This window comes from Ranitomeya variabilis, chromosome 4, assembly GCF_051348905.1.
Source record: "Ranitomeya variabilis isolate aRanVar5 chromosome 4, aRanVar5.hap1, whole genome shotgun sequence".
NCBI lineage: Eukaryota > Metazoa > Chordata > Amphibia > Anura > Dendrobatidae > Ranitomeya > Ranitomeya variabilis.
In genome coordinates this window covers 768547281-768571456 of record NC_135235.1, presented here as the reverse complement: position 1 = coordinate 768571456, position 24176 = coordinate 768547281, and the positions used below count along the sequence as shown (strand labels likewise).

Here is a 24176-nt window from a genome sequence, read left to right as displayed (position 1 = left end):
ATTATGAACTCTTTGAATCCGTAGCTGCTGATGCGTTAGAAGTTATTGGCCCTGCTCTACACCTTATCACAGGTAATTAGATTCTCCGGGAAAAATGTCATTGTAACACTGTAGCAAGATATTGCTCTTTCCTGTAGCACATGTAAGAAAGATATATATATATATATATATATATATATATATATATATATATATATATATATATATATATATATATAATCTGTGTTAATCCCGTAGCGCCACAGCCAAACGCGATTTATGCGGAACAAATACTGGCTATGGCGTGAAACTATAGCAGCTCTTAGCTATTGTATTACATAAATTATGTCATAATAAATATAGGGTTAAATTATTAAACAAATTACGCAGCTAGTCGCCAGTATAATACTAAATTACTAACGGATGCACCATAAACAGGGCCATACCGTAAAACTATATTATACTATGTCGGCTGCTTTAATCCTTTGTATGTAAATGCGTACTAAGTGTAATTTCTCATACAGATAGTGACACGGATCCCTCGGTCTATATGCCGGAAGACTGGCATGCTCCCGAACCGTGTGAAGACCTGGACTCAGACGTCGTGATCGTAGATGTCACGAATGACGCGGCGTCTAAAAGCCGTGGAAATTCGTTAAGCGGGTGTCTCTGGAAAAGAAAAGGTAGCGGTTCACTTGAAATACATGCGATTCTCGCTTTTCTGTGGTAGTTATAATTTAGTTATAACTTATTTACAACTGGTAAATTAGCGGTCGGAAAAATTCTATTTGAAAAATTCAGTGATTTCATGGGTAACGCACGCCAGTAAGTTTTCAAATATTACGACGCTTCGTGGATAACTACCGCCATGCAGCTTTTCCAATTTTACGCCGGTTTTGCTGATAACTGACACCTGTATCTTTTCTTTTAGATACGCCTGATCTTCAGCCACGAGATTTGCAATGCTGTAATTACGGGCCTGCGCAGAATCATACCCAAAGAGCGGATGTGATTGTGAGAGCAGCGCCTCTTTCGCCCATCTGCGTTGAGGCTCGTGCGGAAGGGTACGCGGCCCCCAAGCACACCGGGGATCCAATTCCCAAGATTCCCTGTCAAAAATCTAAGAACGCCTCAAGAAAGAGATTTGCAGCGCTGAACGACAGCCCCTGCATAACCCAGGAGTCCGATAGCCCCGATAACATACCACAAGTTACTTCTGAAAACAGAGAATATGAGCAGCTCTCTGTCGGTATGTGGTCCCCCACAGGTCCGTTCAATATATGGGTACGCCATGCTGCACAGTCTGCAGATTCTGCTCTTGCGGGATCTTCTAGCGATTTTGGCAATGTGCGGCCTCTAAAGAAACGCGCAGTACCGCGGCACCGCGTTAGTAAAAAACACACTGCTGCTGAACATTCATGTTACAGGTGGGACCCTGTGTGGAATGCTGAACACATCAAAATATTTATTGCCATGGCTGGCCAGTACGCAGAAATTAAACTCGCACAGGTCAAACTAAAATCTTTCTGTGATACGTATGAAAGATTGATAACTGCTTGTCCAACGCCAGACATTATCGCTGAACTATATGCTTTTAAACTAAATCATACCTGTGTACATACACACCACCTCTGAATTTAAATAAATCTAAACCTGACTAGTGAGAACTGTGAATAAAATACCCGTTTAAACGTTTGCGTTATGATTGTTATGAACGTATAAAAACACGCCGCTTCATACTTGTCAAAACAGCGGCTATGCATAATATGTCCGTTAGAGTGTCTACAAATAATATGAAAAATGCTTAGAGTCTATTGTCGGAGATGGGCCATGAGACTATTCAATAATATTCATATTTTTAAAGGAAAACCGAAACTCTAGCATTTTAGTTAGCTGAGTTATATCTGTGTCATCAAAGTTTCTTTTTGATGCTTTGTTGGGTGTAGCCAGCTAGTCTGTTTAAGCTAGATAAGATAACATAGCCCCGTGCCGTGCTTACACTGCAAATAGAAAAAGAAGCCACAAATATGAGTTGTTGCATATTACAAAAGACGCCGTTGTTAGAAATTATCGATTTGGTGATAAATTTTCAACAAATAATAGTGCAGAAACACAGAATATACATAATCTAGCACCCACACAAACCGCTACAAATAATGTGAAAGTCTAATATGATATAAAATAAACAGATAAAATATTGTAACATAAGCTCTAGCATTTAGTTAATGTATAGTATTGAAATGATAAAAATTGGGTCATCAAATTAGCAGTGACTCATTTGGGGGCTGAGTGTAATAAAAATACGTGCATTAATATAGGATAGTTTTTGCCAAAATTTTCAAGTTTAATCCGCTGTTCGGACAGAAATGATACTATTCATTATATGTGAACACTGTGTATAAAATACACTGCTCTGATTACAGAGGCAAATTAATTTCAGTTGCCTTAGGAAATATCACGCCTGTCTGATACATACTTTATTAAAGTCTATTAAAACTCATACAGTGACTGTCATTTTTGCACTTCTACATCTGTGTTTTGCTGTTACTGCTTCCGGTAAGTTATCACACATTGATCGTTTTAGTGAAAAATTAACTAATAATTATACATAATATGTCCAGAATATACTGTACTTGCCTGAAAGTTTCACACTGATAGCTAGCAGTATTGCACTGATAACAGAATGCACTCTCAGCACAATCGCATATAGAAGCTCTATTCGCTACAGCAAGCAGTGTGATGTGCCATTGCAGTCTGATACATACTGGTACAGCACGACGTGTAATGTGACAGCTAGACTCTATTTAATACAACATATAATGATAAAAGTAACTATTAATAAAAATAAAATACTGTAACATATGTAAAACATTATATTCAATAATATTCATATTTTTTAAAGGGAAACCGTCCATGGTTGAGAATATTGTACATTCAGAAGCTGCAATGAGAAATGAGTACAGTGGTAACGCTCAGCGAGCTGTGCTAGAAAAATCAGGAGAAACACATCTGTTATACGGGGCCTAAGATGTAACTTCATATGAAACTACTGTGATACATTATAAATTGCAAAATAGTTTTGAAGCTTTGTGTAGAAATATATCAGGCAAAGAATATTTGAAGCTTTGTGTAGAAATATATCAGGTAGAGAATATAAAACTACTAGACACTCTAAAAGAATAGTTAAAAGTAGCCATTAATAAAAATAAAATACTGTAACATATGTAAAACATTATATTCAATAATATTCATATTTTTTAAAGGAAAACCGTCCATGGGTGAGAATAGTGTACATTCAGCAGCAGCAATGAGAAATGAGTACAGTGGTAACGCTCAGCGAGCTGCACTACTGGTACAGCAAGACGTGTAATGTGACAGCTAGACTCTATTTAATACAACATATAATGATAAAAGTAACTATTAATAAAAATAAAATACTGTAACATATGTAAAACATTATATTCAATAATATTCATATTTTTTAAAGGAAAACCGTCCATGGGTGAGAATAGTGTACATTCAGAAGCACCAATGAGAAATGAGTACAGCGGTAACGCTCAGCGAGCTGCGCTAGAAAAATCAGGAGAAACACATCTGCTATACAAAATGTCAATAAATGGTTTTACAATATCACCCAAACAAGCAGCTAGGTCATTATTCTTTATTTTAATCCAGATACATACATGTTGGAAGCAAGAATCATTAGCTGCATGTTATAAAATATGACAAACGTTATTATATTCACTAATCCAACAAGTTCTTATAAATTGCAAAATAGTTTTGAAGCTTTGTGTAGAAATATATCAGGCAAAGAATATTTGAAGCTTTGTGTAGAAATATATCAGGCAAAGAATATTTGAAGCTTTGTGTAGAAATATATCAGGCAGAGAATATAAAACTACTAGACACTCTAAAAGAATAGTTAAAAGTAGCTATTAATAAAAATAAAATACTGTAACATATGTAAAACATTATATTCAATAATATTCATATTTTTTAAAGGAAAACCGTGCATGGGTGAGAATAGTGTACATTCAGAAGCTGCAATGAGAAATGAGTACAGTGGTAACGCTCAGCGAGCTGCGGCTTGGAATGTAATAATGTGTGTTCAGTGATAATTGATTTGATTTGTTTATTTGCGGTGTATTGTGGATTTCAAGAAGTAGCTTTTTGATCTAATTGAACAGCGAAATTTATTCACATGACTTTTTTAGAAAATGTAATTGATTTTGTTCAATAAACTTTATTACTTTTATCTGAAAAGTTCTCTCGTTCTTTATTTTACAAAGATCAGTACTGTTTATAGTATCAAACTGTCAATAAAAGAGGGTCCTACCTATGAAAATGTCAGAAGCACATCTTATAGCTTGTATTGTATATCTACCCCTGATTATTGACGGGTTATGTGTAAGCCGTGCACTGTTGGTGAATTGGCATATTTTGTCTGTATTTTATCTATTAACCACATGAGCATGTAGCTCCTTATCACACATAACACGACCTCTTAAAACTCATGAAAATGAGAAACTGCGTTATAAGCTGAAAAATATGCTGTTTCATTCTAAATGTGCAGTGGCCAAGCTGTCTCTAAAATACAGCTTACAGAGGTCCCAAAAACAACTAGGATATAATTGTATAACGGGGCACCGTGTGTTATAAAAACACAATTTTACACATATGTACCACAAACAACTGTTTGTGTTAATGTATCCAATTAACAATATGTAAAAATCTAATATAAAAAACAAATACTGGTATAATAATTGCTGTATCAAACAATATCATCCTGTATCAAAAGCTGACAGCCGGACAAGGAGAGGCAGCTGCTGACAGGGCGGGGAGGAGGGGTTACACCCTTTTGATACATCTTGATAGGGGCGGGGCACCTGTCAGATTGAGTTTGACGAAACCACCCGATGCTACACTACTGGCCTATATCAGAGATTATCTTACTCATACCGGTTGAGGATTGATTATCCATCCAATCAGTAGGAACTTTTTCAAGGAACTTGAACCTTTGGATTATAAATGGGTTGGAGATAATTTGGAGATAGTTTGGCCTAGCGCGGCTACTCCAATCCGAAGATGGGTTATACGTTCGATTACTTCATGAACTCATTATAGACATCCGTCTATCTTGTTATACAATATGTTATTGTTGCATTGCTTGCATTGTTTTTATCTTACAGGTTGAGGTATCCCTCTATGCACTTCTGGTTAGCACTCCCAATTCGAGGCTGATGGTATAGTGAAATCCAAGGATTTCACACAGGGAGAGTGCTGTTCAGTTTATTCTGATAGACTTTCAGCCATAAAATGGACATTTATGTAATGGTAATATATTTAGTTCTATCATCTATCGTATTTGTTATACTTTGCTGCCATCTACTGGCCATTGCTGTTTTACACTGTAATATTTGTTAAGGTACTTCCCATAATACCTCTCGGTCTATAGCTCCTCCTATCCTTTTCCTTCTCTTCCTGTTTTGTACTCCCTGTCATCTTAGAACACACATGTGCTGCAGAGCTGGATAAAGGATTCTCTTGTTACCTCTAACCTGGAACTTCTATTATCTCTAATCTGGTGCTTCTATAACAGCTCTAATCTACAGTCCTCACTCCTACCTTCAGTCCTTCATCTTCCCTGACGTCTCATCTCATCAAGGTACTGTAAATAAAGTCTGTTGAATTTATCACTGCATCATCCTTACAGATCACCACGCGCAGCTGATAGGGTCTGGGAGCACAGGTTGGCGAGTAACGCTGTCCACCATTGTTTATACAGGGATTCGTGATCACATCCCTCAGACACATCTCATCCACATACTGTATATCAGTGGCAGAATAATATACCTATATGTTATCTCCTTCTGTAAATAGTATATACCTGTATGTCATCTCCCCCTGTAAGTAGTATATACCTGTGTCATCATCTCCTGTATACAGTATATACCTGTGTGTCTTCTCCCCTGTATATAGTATGTACCTGTGTGTCATCTCCTGTATATAGTATATACCTGTATGTCACCTTCTACTGTACATAGTATATACATGTGTCATCTCCTCCTATATATAGTATATACCTGTACATCACCTTCTACTGTATATAGTATATACATGTGTGTCATCACCCCCTGTATATAGTATATACCTGTGTGTCATCTCTTGTATATAGTATATACCTGTATGTCATCTCTTCCTGTATATAGTATATACCTGCTTGTCATCTCCTCCTGTATATAGTATGTACTGTTATGATCTGGTGGCCTAGGAGCAGCATGAGAAGTACTCTGGAGAAGGTGGTACCTGTATCAAAATCAAAATCAAAACGGGAGAAAAACAGGGACCATCGAGCCCGTCTAGGATTCAGCCGTTTGGCAGACTCGAGGTAAATCAAATTTTTATGATCGGCCAAGACCACAATACGGTGCTTGGCTCCCTCAAGCCAATGTCGCCATTCGTCGAACGCCCACTTCATAGCCAACAACTCCCGATTGCCGACATCATAATTGCGTGCCGCAGGCGAAAACTTTTGAGAAAAGAAAGCACACGGTTTCATCAAGGAACCATCAGAATTCCTCTGAGACAAAACGGCCCCTGCCCCAATCTCAGAAGCGTCAACCTCAACCTGAAATGGAAGGGAAACATCCGGCTGACGCAACACAGGAGCAGAAGTAAATCGGCGTTTAAGCTCCTGAAAGGCAGGAACAGCCGCAGAGGGCCAATTCGTCACATCAGCGCCTTTCTTTGTCAAATCGGTCAGGGGTTTAACCACACTGGAGAAGTTGGCAATGAAACGGCGATAAAAATTAGCAAAGCCCAAAAATTTCTGAAGGCTCTTCACGGACGTGGGCTGAACCCAATCATGAATGGCCTGAACCTTAACCGGATCCATTTCTATAGGTGAGGGAGAAAAAATGAAGCCCAAAAAAGACACCTTCTGCACTCCAAAGAGGCACTTAGACCCCTTCACAAATAAAGCATTATCACGAAGGATCTGAAATACCATCCTGACCTGTTTCACATGAGACTCCCAATCATCGGAAAAAATCAAAATATCATCCAAATATACAATCATGAATCTATCAAGATAACTCCGGAAGAAATCATGCATGAAAGACTGAAACACAGATGGAGCATTAGAGAGCCCGAATGGCATCACAAGGTATTCAAAATGGCCTTCAGGCATATTAAACGCAGTTTTCCATTCGTCACCCTACTTAATACGAACAAGATTATACGCCCCTCGAAGGTCAATCTTAGTAAACCAACTAGCCCCCTTAATCCTAGCAAACAAATCAGAAAGCAAAGGCAAGGGGTATTGAAATGTGACCGTGATCTTATTCAAGAGGCGATAATCAATACAGGGTCTCAAGGAGCCATCCTTCTTGGCAACAAAAAAAAAACCCGCTCCCAATGGTGAAGAAGATGGCCGAATATGCCCTTTCTCCAAAGACTCCTTAACATAACTCCGCATGGCGGCATGTTCTGGCACCGACAGGTTGAAAAGTCGGCCCTTAGGGAACTTACAGCCTGGAATCAAGTCAATAGCACAATCACAGTCCCTATGCGGTGGAAGGGAACTGGACTTGGGCTCATCGAATACATCCTGGAAATCTGACAAAAACTCAGGAATTTCAGAAGAGGGGGAAGAGGAAATTGACATCAAAGGAACGTCATTATGAACCCCCTGACAACCCCAACTAGTCACAGACATATATTTCCAATCTAACACCGGATTATGTACCTGTAACCATGGAAAACCCAGCACAATAGCATCATGCAAATTATGCAACACCAGAAAACGACAATCTTCCTGATGGGCTGGCGCCATGCACATGGTCACCTGTGTCCAAAACTGGGGTTTATTTCTAGCCAAAGGTGTAGCATCAATGCCCGTTAAAGGAATAGGACTCTGCAAAGGCTGCAAGGGGAAACCACAACGCCTGGCAAACTCAAAGTCCATCAAGTTCAAAGCGGCACCTGAATCCACAAATGCCATGACAGAAAATGATGATAATGAGCAGATCAAGGTCACAGATAACAGAAATTTAGGTTGTACAGTACTGATAGTAACCGAACTAGCGATTCTCTTTGTACGCTTAGGGCAATCAGAAATAACATGAGCAGAATCGCCACAGTAAAAACACAACCCATTCTGGCGTCTGAGTCCTTGTCATTCAGCTCTAGACAAAATCCTATCACACTGCATAGGCTCAGGACTCCGCTCGGAGGACAACGCCATATTGTGCACAACTCTGCGCTCACGCAGGCGCCGATCAATCTGAATGGCCAGAGACATAGAATCACTCAGACCAGCAGGCGTGGGGAACCCCACCATAACATCTTTAACGGCTTCAGAAAGGCCCTTTCTGAAAATTGCTGCCAAAGCATCCTCATTACATTTAGTCAGCACAGACCATTTTCTAAATTTCTGGCAATATGATTCTGCTGCTTCTTGACCCTGACACAGGGCCAACAAGGTCTTCTCTGCATGATCCACTGAATTTGGTTCATCATACAATAATCCTAGCGCCTGAAAAAAACGTCCACATTAAGCAAAGCCGGATTCCCCGATTCCAAGGAGAATGCCCATTCCTGAGGATCACCACGCAGCAGGGAGATGACAATTTTAACCTGCTGAATGGGATCACCAGATGAATGGGGTTTCAGAGCAAAAAAACAGTTTACAATTATTTTTAAAGCTCAAAAATTTGGACCTGTCCCCAAAAAACAAATCAGGAGTTGGAATTCTAGGCTCTAAAACCGGAGTCTGAACAATATAATCGGAAATACCCTGTACTCTAACAGCCAGTTAATCCACATGAGAAATCAATCCCTGAACATCCATACCAGCGCCTAACTCCTGAACCACCCAGAGAAAAAGAGGGAAGCATAGACTACAGAAAAAAAAATGGCTCAGCACTTTTCTTCCCTTCTTATGAGATGCATTTAACTCATTGTTAGCCAGTTGTACTGTTATGATCTGGTGGCCTAGGAGCAGCATGAGAAGTACTCTGGAGAAGGTGGTACCTGTACTGACCGCAGACCCTGAACTTAACACGCAACTTGAAGTAGCCGTGGGATGTACCTACCAATCCTAGACACCTCGACACAGCCGGAGGACTAACTACCCCTATAGATAGAAAAGGGAAAACTATCTTGCCTCAGAGAAAATCCCCAAAGGATAGACAGCCCCCCACAAATATTGACTGTGAAAGGAGAGGAAAAAACATACGCAGACTGAAAACAGAATTTAGCAAAGGAGGCCACTCTAGGTAAATAGAAAGGAAAGGACAGAATACTGTGCGGTCAGTATTAAAATACTAGAAAATATCCACCACAGAATATACCAAAACTCCACCTCTAACTAAAGATATGGAGGGGCAAATCTGCATCTCTCAGAGATACCAGCTTGGCTGAACAAATTCTTACACAGACCAAGCTGGACAAAAACATGAAATGCACTGAACTGTAAAGCCCACAACATGTGGGCTGCAAAAACAAAAGCCAGAACTTATCTTTGCTGATTTGGGAAGCAGAGCAAGAGAGACCAGGCAGAGATGTGAATCCTCCAGGAACAATGGACAACTGGCACTGACTAAAGAATCCAGCTGGACTAAATAGCCCAGTCATAATTGTAATAGGTGAAAACACCTGATAACTGCTGTGATCCAAAGACAGCCGTACCACTTATAGCCGCCGGAGGAAGCCCAAGAGCAGAATTCACATTACCCCCCTTGAGGAGGGGTCACCGAACCCTCACCAGAGCCCCCAGGCCGATCAGGACGAGCCAAATGAAAGGCACGGACCAGATCAGCAGCATGGACATCAGAGGCAAAAACCCAAGAATTATCCTCCTGGCCATAACCCTTCCACTTGACAAGGTACTGAAGCTTCCGCCTCGAAAAACGAGAATCCAAAATTTTCTCAACCACATACTCCAACTCCCCATCAACCAACACAGGGGCAGGAGGATCAACCGAGGGAACAACGGGCACCACATATTTCCGCAACAAAGATCTATGGAAAACATTATGGATAGCAAAAGAGGCCGGAAGGGCCAAACAAAAAGACACTGGGTTGATAATCTCAGAGATCCCATAAGGACCAATAAACAGAGGCTTAAACTTAGGAGAAGAAACCTTCATAGGAACATGACGGGAAGACAACCAGACCAAATCCCCAACCCGCAGCCGGGAACCAACACACCGACGATGGTTAGCAAAACGCTGAGCCTCCTCCTGAGACAACACCAAATTGTCCACCACATAAGCCCATTCTGCTGCAACCTGTCAACCACAGAATCCACACCAGGACAATCAGAAGGCTCAACCTGCCCTGAAGAAAAACAAGGATGAAAACCAAAATTACAAAAGAAGGGCGAAACCAAAGTAGCAGAACTAGCCCGATTATAGGCCAATGGCAAAAAAGCCACCCAATCATCCTGATCAACAGACACAAAGCATCTCAAATAAGTTTCCAACGTCTGATTAGATCACTTAGTTTGGCCATTTGTCTGAGGATGAAATGCGGAAGAAAAAGACAAATCAATGCCCAGCCTAGCACTAAAGGCCCGCCAAAACCTGGAAACAAACTGGGAACCTCTGTCGGACACAATATTCTCCGGAATGCCATGCAAACGAACCACATGCTGAAAAACAAAGGAACCAAATCAGAGGACGAAGGCAATTTAGGCAAAGGTATCACATGAACCATCTTAGAAAACCGGTCACAAACCACCCAGATAACAGACATCTTCTGGGAAACCGGAAGATCTGAAATAAAATCCATAGAAATATGCGTCCAAGGCCTCTCAGGGACCGGCAAAGGCAAAAGCAACCCACTAGCGCGGGAACAGCAAGGCTTGGCCCGCGCACAAGTCCCACAGGACTTCACAAAAGAATGCACATCCCGTGACAAAGAAGGCCACCAAAAGGACCTACCAACCAAATCTCTGGTACTAAAAATTCCAGGATGGCCAGCCAACACAGAACAATGAACCTCAGAAATCACTTTACTAGTCCATCTATCAGGAACAAACAGTTTCCCCACTGGACAGCGGTCAGGTTTATCAGCCTGAAATTCCTGAAGAACCTGTCGTAAATCAGGGGAGATGGCAGAAAGAACCACCCCTGTCATGATTCCCAATGGCAGGGACTGAGGCAAAAACTGACGAGCTCTAGGAAGATGGTATCTTAGGTAACCGCGATACTGAACCTAACACGCAAATAAAAGTAGCCAGGGGGTGTGCCTACGATTTATCCCTAGACACCTCGCGCCAGCCGGAGATCTAGCTACCCCTAGTAGAGGAATACACAGACCTGGCTTGCCTCCAGGGAAACCCCAAAAGTTATAGTAGCCCCCCACATATAATAACGGTTAGGTAAGAGGAAAACACAAACGCAGTATGAATATAGATTCAGCAAAGTGAGGCCCTCTGACTAGATAGCGGAAAATACAAAAGAGGACTTCGCGGTTACCTCAAAACCCTAACAGCCATCCTGAAATTACCTTAACTCCGTTATCAACTCATGACACCGGAGTAGTAATTTCAGATCACTAGAGCTTCCAGCAGCACAAGAAATATAAATGCATGCTGGACAAAACAAACACAAAAATGCCAAAGATTCAACTTAGCTGAATTGCAGACTTGGAGCAGGTAGCAAGCAACAGAGGTGCTCTGATAACATTGATTGCCGGCACTAGAATGACTGAGAAGCCAGACTAAATAGGAAACTCCCACTCTCCAGATGGAAACAGGTGCACTGGAAAACACAAGACACAAGTCACCCAGTACCACCAGTAGCCATCAGAGGGAGCCCAAAAACAGAATTCACAACAGTACCCCCCCCTTAAGGAGGGGGCACCGAACCCTCATGAGAACCACCAGGGCGATCTGGATGCGCCCTATGAAAGGCGCGAACCAAATCAGAGGCATGAACATCAGAGGCAGTCACCCAAGAATTATCTTCCTGACCATATCCCTTCCATTTAACCAAATATTGAAGTCTCCGTCTGGAAATGCGAGAGTCCAAAATCTTCTCCACAACATACTCCAATTCACCCTCCACCAGCACAGGAGCAGGAGGCTCAACAGAAGGAACAACCGGTACCTCGTACCTCCGCAACAACGACCGATGGAAGACATTATGAATGGTGAAAGATGCTGGTAGGTCCAAACGAAAAGACACAGGATTAAGAATCTCCAAAATCTTATAGGGACCTATGAACCGAGGTTTAAACTTAGGAGAAGAGACCTTCATAGGGACAAAACGAGAAGATAACCACACCAAGTCTCCAACACGGAGATGATGACCCTCACGACGATGACGATTAGCAAACTGCTGAGTCTTCTCCTGAGACAACTTCAAATTGTCCACCACATGACTCCAAATCCGATGCAGTCTATCCACCACAGTGTCCACTCCAGGACAATCCGAAGATTCCACCTGGCCAGATGAAAAACGAGGGTGAAACCCTGAATTGCAAAAGAAAGGAGAAACCAGAGTGGCAGAACTGGCCCGATTATTGAGGGCAAACTCTGCCAACGGCAAAAAGGCGACCCAATCATCCTGATCAGCAGACACAAAACACCTCAAATAAGTCTCCAAGGTCTGATTAGTTCGCTCCGTCTGGCCATTAGTCTGAGGATGGAACGCAGACGAAAAAGACAAATCAATGCCCATCCTGGCACAGAACGCTCGCCAGAACCTAGACACAAATTGAGATCCCCTGTCAGAAACGATGTTTTCCGGGATATTATGTAAACGAACCACATTCTGAAAAAATAAAGGAACCAACTCCGATGAAGAAGGCAATTTGGGCAAGGGTACCAAATGAACCATCTTAGAAAAACGGTCACACACCACCCAAATGACGGACATTTTCTGAGAAACCGGGAGATCCGAGATAAAGTCCATAGAGATGTGCGTCCATGGCCTCTTCGGAATAGGCAAGGACAACAATAATCCACTAGCCCGAGAACAGCAAGGCTTGGCCCGAGCACAAACATCACAAGACTGTACAAAGGTACGCACATCTCGAGACAGGGAAGGCCACCAGAAGGACCTGGCAACCAAATCTCTAGTACCAAAAATTCCAGGGTGGCCTGCCAACACAGAAGAATGAACCTCTGAGATGACTCTACTGGTCCACTCATCTGGAACGAACAATCTCCCAGGCGGACAACGATCAGGCCTATCAGTCTGAAACTCCTGCAAAGCACGTCGCAAGTCTGGGGAGACAGCAGACAAAATCACTCCATCCTTAAGGATACCCGTAGGCTCAGAATCACCAGAGGAGTCAGGCTCAAAACTCCTAGAAAGAGCATCAGCCTTCACATTTTTCGAGCCCGGCAAGTATGAAACCACAAAATTAAACCGGGAGAAAAACAATAACCAGCGTGCCTGTCTAGGATTCAGACGCCTGGCAGACTCAAGGTAAATCAGATTCTTGTGATCAGTCAAGACCACCACCTGATGTCTAGCCCCCTCGAGCCAATGACGCCACTCCTCAAATGCCCACTTCATAGCCAACAGCTCCCGATTACCGACATCATAATTTCGCTCGGCAGGCGAAAATTTTCGAGAGAAGAATGCACATGGTCTCATCACTGAGCAATCAGGACTTCTCTGCGACAAAACCGCCCCCGCTCCAATCTCGGAAGCATCAACCTCAACCTGAAAAGGGAGCGAAACATCAGGCTGGCGCAACACAGGGGCAGAAGAAAAGCGGCGCTTAAGCTCCCAAGAGGCCTCCACAGCCGCAGAGGACCAATTGGCAACATCAGCACCCTTCTTAGTCAAATCAGTCAGAGGTTTAGCAACACTTGAAAACCCAGTTATAAATCGACGATAGAAATTAGCAAAGCCCAAGAACTTCTGAAGACTCTTCAGAGAAGTAGTGTAAAAGCAAGAGAAAAAAAGTGATCAGCACTCACCATTCCCGATGCTATAAAAAGTCTTTATTAGGACATGGACACGGACAGGGAGATCATGGTGTGCAGGGATGACAGCTGTTTCGCGCTACATGCGCTTCCACAGATCCCGATCCATCGGGATCTGTGGAAGCGCATGTAGCGCGAAACAGCTGTCATCCCTGCACACCATGATCTCCCTGTCCGTGTCCATGTCCTAATAAAGACTTTTTATAGCATCGGGAATGGTGAGTGCTGATCACTTTTTTTCTCTTGCTTTTACATTATTACCTCTTTTGATTGAGCACCCCATATGCCCATGCACTGAGTAGGGGGAATAGGAGCTGGTACAGCGTATTGTAGCACGCTAACAGGTGATCGCAAGGGGCAGCAGTGCGAGTATATTACCTTTTGCTTGGATCTTCAGAGAAGTAGGCTGCGTCCAATCACAAATAGCCCGAACCTTGACAGGATCCATCTCAACAGAAGAAGGGGAAAAAATATACCCCAAAAAGGAGATCTTCTGAACCCCAAAGATACACTTTGAGCCCTTTACAAACAAAGAATTGGACCGCAAAACCTGAAACACCTTCCTAACCTGTTGAACATGCGACTCCCAGTCATCCGAAAAAATCAAAATATCATCCAAATACACAATCATAACTTTATCCAGGTATTTACGGAAAATATCGTGCATAAAGGACTGAAAGACTGAAGGAGCATTAGAAAGACCAAAAGGCATTACCAAATACTCAAAATGGCCCTCGGGCTTATTAAATGCAGTTTTCCACTCATCTCCCTGCTTAATCCGCACCAAATTATACGCACCCCGAAGATCAACCTTAGAGAACCACTTTGCCCCTTTAATACGAGCAAATAAATCAGTCAATAGTGGCAAAGGATACTGGTATTTGACTGTAATCTTATTCAACAGGCGATAATCAATACAGGGCCTCAGGGAGCCATCTTTTTTACCCACGAAAAAAAAACCTGCTCCTAAAGGGGATGAGGATGGAGGGATATGTCCCTTTTCCAAGGACTCCTTAATATACTCTCGCATAGCAGCATGCTCAGGCACAGACAGATTGAACAAACGACCCTTAGGAAACTTGCTGCCAGGAATCAAGTCTATAGCACAATCACAATCCCGGTGAGGGGGAAGAGAACTAAGTTTAGGCTCCTCAAAAACATCACAAAAATCAGATAAAAATTCCGGAATTTCAGAGGGAGTAGATGAAGCAATGGAAACCAAAGGTACTTCCCCATGAGCCCCCTGACATCCCCAGCTTAACACAGACATTGTTTTCCAGTCAAGGACTGGATTATGAGTTTGCAACCATGGCAATCCAAGTACTAAGACATCATGCAAGTTATGCAACACAAGGAAGCGAATCACCTCCCGATGGTCAGGAGTCATACACATAGTCACTTGTGTCCAGAATTGTGGTTTATTCCTAGCCAAAGGTGTGGAGTCGATACCCTTCAGAGGGATAGGAACTTCCAAAGGCTCTAGGCTAAACCCACAGCGTCTGGCAAAGGACCAATCCATAAGACTCAAGGAAGCGCCAGAATCAACATAGGCATCCACAGTAATAGATGATAATGAACAGATCAAAGTTACAGACAAAATAAACTTAGACTGTAAGGTGCCAATTGCAAAAGGCTTATCAACCTTTTTTGTGCGTTTAGAGCATGCTGATATAACATGAGCAGAATCACCACAGTAGAAGCACAACCCATTTTTACGCCTATAATTCTGCCGCTCACTTCTGGACAGAATTCTATCACATTGCATAATCTCCGGTGCCTGCTCAGAAGACACCGCCAAATGGTGCACAGATTTGCGCTCCCGTAAACGCCGATCAATCTGAATAGCCATAGTCATGGATTCATTCAGACCTGTGGGCGTAGGAAACCCCACCATGACATCTTTAACGGCGTCAGAGAGACCTTCTCTGAAATTCGCCGCCAGGGCGCACTCATTCCACTGAGTAAGCACAGACCATTTTCGAAATTTTTGACAATATATTTCAGCTTCATCATGCCCTTGAGAGAGGGCTATCAAGGCCTTTTCAGCCTGAATCTCCAAATTAGGTTCCTCATAGAGCAACCCCAGTGCCAGAAAAAACGCATCCACATTGAGCAGCGCAGGATCCCCTGGTGCCAATGCAAATGCCCAATTCTGGGGGTCACCCCGCAACAAGGAAATAACAATTTTAACCTGCTGAGCGGGGTCTCCAGCGGAGCGAAATCTCAGAGAAAGATACAATTTACAATTGTGCTTAAAATTCAAAAAACGAGATCTATCTCCAGAAAAGAACTCAGGTATAGGGATCTTGGGTTCAGACATAGGAGCATGTATAACATAGTCATGGATATTTTGAACCTTAGAAGCGAGAGTATTCAGGTTTGAAGCTAAACTCTGGATATCCATTTCTCAACAGCTGAGATCTGAGCCATTCAGGGGTTAAGAGGAGAGAAAAAAGCAGCAGACTGCAATTATGGCTAGACAGAACTTCTGAGTAAAAAAAAAAAAAAAAAGTGTCAGAACCTTCTTTTTTCTCTCTTTCTTCAGCCAATACTTTTAATACATTCTGGCCAGCAATACTGTCATGATTCCCAATGGCAGGGACTGAGGCAAAAACGGACGAGCTCTAGGAAGATGGTATCTTAGGTAACCGCGATACTGAACCTAACACGCAAATAAAAGTAGCCAGGGGGTGTGCCTACGATTTATCCCTAGACACCTCGCGCCAGCCGGAGATCTAGCTACCCCTAGTAGAGGAATACACAGACCTGGCTTGCCTCCAGGGAAACCCCAAAAGTTATAGTAGCCCCCCACATATAATAACGGTTAGGTAAGAGGAAAACACAAACGCAGTATGAATATAGATTCAGCAAAGTGAGGCCCTCTGACTAGATAGCGGAAAATACAAAAGAGGACTTCGCGGTTACCTCAAAACCCTAACAGCCATCCTGAAATTACCTTAACTCCGTTATCAACTCATGACACCGGAGTAGTAATTTCAGATCACTAGAGCTTCCAGCAGCACAAGAAATATAAATGCATGCTGGACAAAACAAACACAAAAATGCCAAAGATTCAACTTAGCTGAATTGCAGACTTGGAGCAGGTAGCAAGCAACAGAGGTGCTCTGATAACATTGATTGCCGGCACTAGAATGACTGAGAAGCCAGACTAAATAGGAAACTCCCACTCTCCAGATGGAAACAGGTGCACTGGAAAACACAAGACACAAGTCACCCAGTACCACCAGTAGCCACCAGAGGGAGCCCAAAAACAGAATTCACAACACACCCCTTCCTTCAGAATACCGACAGGTTCAGGAACCCCAGGAGAATCAGGCAAAAAGCTCCTAGAGAGGGCATCAGCCTTAACATTCTTAGAACCCGGAAGATACGAGACCACAAAATCAAAACGGGAGAAAAACAGGGACCATCGAGCCTGTCTAGGATTCAGCCATTTGGCAGACTCGAGGTAAATCAAATTTTTATGATCGGTCAAGACCACAATACGGTGCTTGGCTCCCTCAAGCCAATGTCGCCATTCCTCGAACGCCCACTTCATAGCCAACAACTCCCGATTGCTGACATCATAATTGCGTTCCGCAGGCGAAAACTTTCGAGAAAAGAAAGCACACGGTTTCATCAAGGAACCATCAGAATTCCTCTGAGACAAAACGGCCCCTGCCCCAATCTCAGAAGCGTCAACCTGAACCTGAAATGGAAGGGAAACATCCGGCTGACGCAACACAGGAGCAGAAGTAAATCGGCGTTTAAGCTCCTGAAAGGCAGAAACAGCCGCAGAGGGCCAATTCGTCACATCAGCGCCTTTCTTTGTCAAATCGGTCAGGGGTTTAACCACACTGGAGAAGTTGGCAATGAAACGGCGATAAAAATTAGCAAAGCCCAAAAATTTCTGAAGGCTCTTCACGGACGTGGGCTGAACCCAATCATGAATGGCCTGAACCTTAACCGGATCCATTTCTATAGGTGAGGGAGAAAAAATGAAGCCCAAAAAAGACACCTTCTGCACTCCAAAGAGGCACTTAGACCCCTTCACAAATAAAGCATTATCACGAAGGATCTGAAATACCATCCTGACCTGTTTCACATGAAACTCCCAATCATCGGAAAAAATCAAAATATCATCCAAATATACAATCATGAATCTATCAAGATAACTCCGGAAGATATCATGCATGAAAGACTGAAACACAGATGGAGCATTAGAGAGCCCGAATGGCATCCAAAATGGCCTTCGGGCATATTAAACGCAGTTTTCCATTCGTCACCCTACTTAATACGAACAAGATTATACGCCCCTCGAAGGTCAATCTTAGTAAACCAACTAGCCCAACTAATGGGGAGGGGGCGTAATTTGGCCTTGCATCGATCTCCCCTCTTGCCAATGCGCTGGCAACTGTCACAGGTCTGGCAGTATTGACGAACATCATAGGTTACCCCCGACCAAAAGAAGTTTTGTGTCAGACGATGCCTGGTGCAACTGACATCGAAGTGCCCAGCCAAGGGTATGTCATGAGAGATTCGCAGTAACTCCTGCCTATACTTCTTGGGAACTACCAGATGTCGTTTTATAGTGGGGCTCGTCCCTGTGTGGTGCTGCTCTGTGATCTGGTAGAGGAGTCCCTGCTTCCATATAAACTGTTCCCCTTCCAGTAACCCTCTCCCCTCCTGTGCCTTCCCACGATATCCGTCCAATGAAGGATCCTCAAGTAACTCCCTCTTAAATTCATCTGGGGTGGCCCAAGAAATGTGTCTGGCTATGGGAATACGTGTAGGACTGGGATGTCTTACCTGGGCCTCCTCTGAGTGTGATTCCGCCTCCGCAGTTCGAGCTTGTCTCCGGGTGGTCACAGGATATGTCTCCCCCTGCTGCATGGACTGCCACTGTCTGGTCTGTCTTCTCTTGGTCCCGGACGAAATGAGGCTTCACAAGGGTCAAAGTTGCTCCGGAATCTCTTAGTCCCTGCATGCGTTTCCCATTAACCCACACGACCTGTCGATGCTGTTGTCGATTATCTGCCCGGGCTGCCTGCACAGGGTCTACTTCATGCAGCACTTCGTCCATGTCTTCCACCCCTTGGTTAGTTGTAGCCCCCAATGTCGGGTCAGCTTTGCCTTGGTAGCAGTGTACAGCGGCCCGGCGGAAGGTAGCTGTTCCCGCCTTTGGCCACTGGGTATGCCGAGTCCGGTTGGGACATTGTCTTTGCAGGTGGCCCAGCTGACGGCAGGTGTGGCATCGCGCCCCAGGGGAACTGTGGTAGGCCGGGTTTCTTATTTGCTGCACCCTCTCAGCAATGCATCAATATGACACCCCTTATAAGTTTATTGCATTTTTAGCCCTCAAATAGCTTTTATATGGGTCTATTTGTCTCTCATGTCCACAGTTTTAGCGTCATATGATCCCACATTGTTTTAGCGTCATATGATCCCACATTGTTTTCACTTGTACAGTCACGTATACTGCACATTTTTAATGAGCACCAATATGACACGTTAATAGGAGCTCACCGCACCTTAAACTCTCTGCCGTATATATATTTATTCATTGATTGTGTTCTTTATACGACGCTTATACACATGTACAATTGTGTACATATGGGTATATCCATTTTCATTTACACACTGCACCCTTTAACTTTCAATACACGCCTACACTATTCCATACACACCCCCCACCCCCCCCACCCCTGCCTACATCTATTCCCCTCCCCCTCACACCTCTACATGAATAGCAAATGTCCCTCCCCACAAAATCATTTGCCTCAAAGCCGCCCCCCTCTGCTGTCCCTCTTCTATAGCCTAGCAGCCCACTGCGCATGTCCTGCGTCTCCTTCTGCTTTCAAGCTGATTACGCTTGCGTTAATCGCCGGTTAAAACCTTTTTCAGGTCCGTGTATTGACTGCGTACGCGCGGAGTCCGATTGCCTCCTCTGACTTCCGGAGGCGCCAATACACGTGACAGCAGTGCGTTCCACTGCGGGTCACGGTGCGCCGATCCGGAAGTCCCCTTGGTATGGGGGACGGCTCTGCCGACGCGCGCCAAGCACCAATGCACGGACCTCCCCCTGCATTACCCACACACTACATAAGTAACTCTGACACCTTTCAGAACCATCCACGCCCCATTTTGAAGAAGCATTACCGCGAAACGGCGCTAGTCGGGCGCGGGAGGCCCTCACAGCACTAAGACCGGAGCGCACAGAACAAAGACTCACATTGCAGGTAATTGATTTTATGGTAACTTTGACTGCCATACTTTTTCCGGTATACATAGTGCCTTTGTCACTCCCCAGGGTTTAGGGCAAATTGCTGCCACCTCCCTGGATATATCCGGTCCGGCATTACAATACACATAGGAGATATACATACCTTCTCCCTATAACATATACACTGCAACAGGGATAGTCTTCTTGGCGCACCGCACACTATTGTGCTTAAATAAGATATGGCATAGTGCTGGGTAAGCCTCCTTGGTATTTGGAGGTTTTTCCGTTCCCCGTTTTTTGTCTAAAATATTGTTCACTATGTTATGTTTATATACTTTTTAGAACAAATCTCATTAATAAATGTATTGTTTTTACTACTACTTTCTCCTCACTTCCTTTTTTCGTATGGTAATTACCATGGTGAAAATGTGTTGGAATTCTTGGTAGCAGTGTACAGCGGCCCGGCGGAAGGTAGCTGTTCCCGCCTTTGGCCACTGGGTATGCCGAGTCCGGTTGGGACATTGTCTTTGCAGGTGGCCCAGCTGACGGCAGGTGTGGCATCGCGCCCCAGGGGAACTGTGGTAGGCCGGGTTTCTAGCTGGTCCCCCTACAATCTTCGGTGGTTTGGGGCCCTCCAGGTCCATGGGCGGACCCCTAGTGACCATCTTTGATCCGGACAACTGAGGCCTCCTGGCGTCATGATGTTCATCGTCCAGATGAGCGGCTTCCTCAAGAGTCATTGGCCGCCTGTCCCGAAGCCATTCCTGTTTCTTGGGAGTTAGTCCATTAAAGAATCGTTCTAACAAGAAGAGCTGGAGGACGTCCTCCTTAGTGGTTGCTTGACTTCCTTGTACCCACTGTAGCAGTGACCGCCGTAGTTTACAGGCCCATTCAGCGTGGGAATCGGTTACTCGTTTTATAAGTCCGTGGAACTTTTGGCGGTATGCCTCTGGTGTCAGCGCATACCGGGCCAAGATCACTTCTTTGATCCGCTCATAGTCCATACAGTCCTCATCAGGTACACAGTAACTGTGTGTCATCTCCCCCGTATATAGTATATACCTGCGTGTCATCTCCCCTGTATATAGTATATACCTGTATGTCATTTCCTCCTGCAGATAGTGTAGTCCTGTGTGTCATCTCCTCCTGTATATAGTATGTATCTGTGTGTCATCTCCCCGTATATAGTATATAACTGTGTGTCATCTCCCCTGTATATAGTATATACCTGTGTCCTCTGTCCTGTATATAGTATATACCTGTGTGTCGTCTCCTCCTTTACATAGTATATAACTGTGTGTCATCTCCCCTGTATATAGTATATACCTGTATGTCATCTACTCCTGTATATACCTGTATGTCATCTCCCCCTGTATATAGTATATACCTGTGTGTCATCTCCTCCTGTATATAGTATACACCTGTATGTCGCCTTCTACTGTATGTAGTATATACACTCACCGGCCACTTTATTAGGTACACCTGTCCAACTTCTTGTTAACACTTAATTTCTAATCAGCCAATCACATGGCGGCAACTCAGTGCATTTAGGCATGTAGACATGGTCAAGACAATCTCCTGCAGTTCAAACCGAGCATCAGTATGGGGAAGAAAGGTGATTTGAGTGCCTTTGAACGTGGCATGGTTGTTGGTGCCAGAAGGGCTGGTCTGAGTATTTCAGAAACTGCTGATCTACTGGGATTTTCACGCACAACCATCTCTAGGGTTTACAGAGAATGGTCCGAAAAAGAAAAAAAATCCAGTGAGCGGCAGTTCTGTGGGCGGAAATGCCTTGTTGATGCCAGAGGTCAGAGGAGAATGGGCAGACTGGTTCGAGCTGATAGAAAGGCAACAGTGACTCAAATCGCCACCCGTTACAACCAAGGTAGGCCTAAGAGCATCTCTGAACGCACAGTGCGTCGAACTTTGAGGCAGATGGGCTACAGCAGCAGAAGACCACACCGGGTACCACTCCTTTCAGCTAAGAACAGGAAACTGAGGCTACAATTTGTACAAGCTCATCGAAATTGGACAGTAGAAGATTGGAAAAACGTTGCTTGGTCTGATGAGTCTCGATTTCTGCTGCGACATTCGGATGGTAGGGTCAGAATTTGGCGTAAACAACATGAAAGCATGGATCCATCCTGCCTTGTATGGAGCATCTTTGGGATGTGCAGCCGACAAATCTGCGGCAACTGTGTGATGCCATCATGTCAATATGGACCAAAATCTCTGAGGAATGCTTCCAGCACCTTGTTGAATCTATGCCACTAAGAATTGAGGCAGTTCTGAAGGCAAAAGGGGGTCCAACCCGTTACTAGCATGGTGTACCTAATAAAGTGGCCGGTGAGTGTACATGTGTGTCATCTCCTATATATAGTATACCTGTACATCACCTTCTACTGTATATAGTATATGCATGTGTGTCATCACCCCCTGTATATTTGTATGTTCCTGTGTGTCACCTCTGTATATAGTACATATCTGTATGTTATCTCCTCCTGTATTCAGTATATACCTGTGTGTCATCTCCTCCTGTATATAGTATACACCAGTATGTCATCTCCTCCTGTATATAGTATATACCTGTATGTCATCTCCTCCTGTATATAGTATATGACTATATGTCATCTTCTCCTGTATACAGTGTATACCTGTGTGTCCTCTCCTCTGTATATAGTATATAACTGTATGTCATTTCCTCCTGTATATAGTATATACCTGTGTGTCATCTCCCATGTATATAGTATATACCGGTATGTCATCTCCCCCTGTATGTAGTATATACCTGTGTGTCATCTCTCCTGTATAAAGTATATACCTGTGTGTCATCTCCTCCTGTAGATAGTAAATACCTGTATGTCATCTCCCCTGTATATAGTGAATAACTGTGTCATCTCCCCTGTAGATAGTATATACCTGTATGTCATGTCCTCCTGTATATAGTATATACCTGTATATCATCTCCCCTGTATATAGTGAATACCTTTGTGTCATCTCCCCTGTATATAGAATATACCTGTATGTCATTTCCCATGTAAATAATATATACCTGTTTGTCATCTCCCCTATATATAGTATCTACCTGTATGTCATCTCCTACTGCAGATAGTATAGTCCTGTGTGTCATCTCCCCTGTATATATTATATACCTGTGTGTCATCTCCCCTGTATATAGCATATACCTGCGTGTCATCTCCCTTGTATATAGTATATACCTGTGTTATCTCCCCTGCATATAGTATATGCCTGTGTGTCATCTCCTCCTGTATATAGTATATACCTGTATGTCATCTCCCCTATATATAATGTATACCTGTATATCATCTCCCCTGTATGTAGTATATACCTGTGTGTCATCTCCTCCTGTATATGGTATATATCTGTATATCATCTCCTCTTGCAGATAGTATAGTCCTGTGTGTCATCTCCTCCTGTATATAGTATGTACCTGTGTGTCATCTCCCCTGTATATAGTATATACCTGTGTGTCATCTCCCCTGTATAGTATATAACTGTATGTCATCTCCTCCTGCAGATAGTGTAGTCCTGTGTGTCATCTCCTCCTGTATATATTATGTACCTGTGTGTCTTCTCCCTTGTATATAGTTTATATCTATATGTCATCTCCCGCTGTATATAGTATATTGTTATGACCCCAATGGCAGAGGGTCTCAGAGTTTATAGCAAAGTCTGCAAACACAAAAAACCAGCTCATAGGGCAGTGGTAACTAGGCTGACCGTATACCTGATCCTAGCACAACAAATAGCAGTAGCCGGGGAATGTACCTACGTTGATTCTAGACGTCTCGCGCCAGCCGGAGAACTAACTAACCCTATAAGGGAAACAATAGACCTTTCTTGCCTCCAGAGAAAAGACCCCAAAAGTTGGATACAAGCCCCCCACAAATAATAACGGTGAGGTAAGAAGAAAAGACAAACGTAAGAATGAACTAGGTTTTAGCAAAGAGAGGCCCACTGACTAATAGCAGAATATAGGAAGATGACTTATACGGTCAGCAAAAA

The 24176-nt window shown here is 43.5% G+C and overlaps 1 protein-coding gene and 1 long non-coding RNA gene across 3 annotated transcripts in view; one reads left to right on the top strand and one right to left on the bottom strand.

Annotated features, from left to right (window-relative positions):
* Nucleotides 1-24176, bottom strand: part of LOC143766929 (uncharacterized) — a 108003-nt gene that overhangs the window by 47340 nt on the left and 36487 nt on the right. The window lies entirely within an intron of this gene.
* The window catches only part of LOC143766923 (uncharacterized), a 157676-nt gene continuing 138976 nt past the window's right edge, over nucleotides 5477-24176 (top strand). Inside the window, exon 1 of the mRNA XM_077254921.1 lies at nucleotides 5477-5644. The gene's annotated coding sequence lies outside the window, so the exon portion shown is untranslated. The remainder of the gene's footprint in view (nucleotides 5645-24176) is intronic.